The 1407-nt window shown below is 40.3% G+C and overlaps 1 non-coding gene across 1 annotated transcript; it reads left to right on the top strand.

Moving 5' to 3' along the window:
• Positions 1-822: 822 nt before the first annotated feature.
• On the top strand, positions 823-929 carry LOC141616352 (small nucleolar RNA R71). The gene has a single exon (XR_012530705.1). It is a non-coding gene; the product is annotated as a small nucleolar RNA R71 (small nucleolar RNA).
• Positions 930-1407: the final 478 nt, after the last annotated feature.

Here is a 1407-nt window from a genome sequence, read left to right as displayed (position 1 = left end):
TGGTGCTTCATACCTCGTACCACTCCTCAAGTTAATGGCACTAACCGTTTCATGTCTCGGGGGATTACTTTGGTGTGGGCTAGGATGTTGTTGATGGTGATTTCCTTTGCTTGACTATCCTTTTGCATTTGAGTGAAAAACTCTTGTTAATTCTTTTGCATTTGGAGGACCACTTTTTGAACATCAAAACCTTGGTCATTTTGTTGATTGTATGGAGTTTGGTTTTGGTAACCTTGGTTTTGGTTGTAAAAGGGTCTTTGATTTTGGTTTCTCATGGGAGGTGGGGTGTATGTTGATTGAGGGTTTTGAACATTTTGGCTTTTGTATGAGAGATTTGGGTGGAATTTGGTGTTTTCATTGTAATAATTGGAATAAGGGGTACCACTCTTGTATGCTTGAAAAGCATTCACTTGTTCATTTGTTCTTCTACATTCACTTTGGTCATGTCCCAAAGTTCCACAATTCTCACATATCCCACTTGGGATTGATGAAGATGCCGTCATGGCATTAACATGATGCTTTGGTGATTTTGAGGCTTCTTCAAGTCTAGCCATAGCTTTTTCGAACTTCAAATTGATGGTATCAATATGAGCACTAAGTTGAGCACCCAATTGAGTAATAGAGTCCACTTCATGCTTTCCTCCTCTAGTAGCCTTGCGAGGTCTACTATATTGTGAATTATGAACCGCCATTTCCTCAATCTTGTTCCAAGTTTGATTATCGTCAAGTTCGGTGAACATACCATTTGATCCCATGTTGAGAACGTTTCTTGAGTCTTCATAAAGACCATTCCAAAATTCTTGTACCAAGAACTACTCGCTAAGTCCATGATGAGGTCATGAGCGACAAATTCCCTTGAATCGCTCCCAAGCTTCATACAAAGATTCTTCATCTCTTTGCTTAAAGCCTGTAATTTGAGCTCTTAGCATGTTAGTCTTTTCCGGTGGGTAGAACTTTTTGTAGAAAGCTAGAGCCAATTTCTTCCAAGAGTCAATTCCGAGAGTAGCCTTATCAAGGCCTTTCAACCATTGTTTTGCGGTGCCAATTAGAGAAAAAGGAAATAATACCCATCGAATTTGGTCTTGAGTTACACCGGTTTGAGAAATCGCATCACAATAGTCACAAAAAGTCTCCATGTGAGAGTGAGGGTCTTCACTAGGCATCCCCCCAAATTGGCTTCTTTCGACTAATTGGATAAATGCGGATTTGGCAATGAAATTTCCGGTTAAGTGTTGTGGTGTGGGAGTACCATTGGGTAGGTTCTCCTCGGTTGGTACGGAATTTGATGAAAATTTAGGCATTGTGGGTTGATTTTGTGTTGGGTTCTCCTCACTATCTCTTGCAAAAGGGTTGACGAACTCAATAGTGTTTGGTTGAATAACTACAACCTCACCAATACCTCTCAAA

Source organism: Silene latifolia, chromosome 11, assembly GCF_048544455.1.
Source record: "Silene latifolia isolate original U9 population chromosome 11, ASM4854445v1, whole genome shotgun sequence".
Classification (NCBI taxonomy): Eukaryota; Viridiplantae; Streptophyta; class Magnoliopsida; order Caryophyllales; family Caryophyllaceae; genus Silene; species Silene latifolia.
Note: the sequence above shows the minus strand (reverse complement) of the source record. Positions and strands in the feature narration are given on the sequence as shown.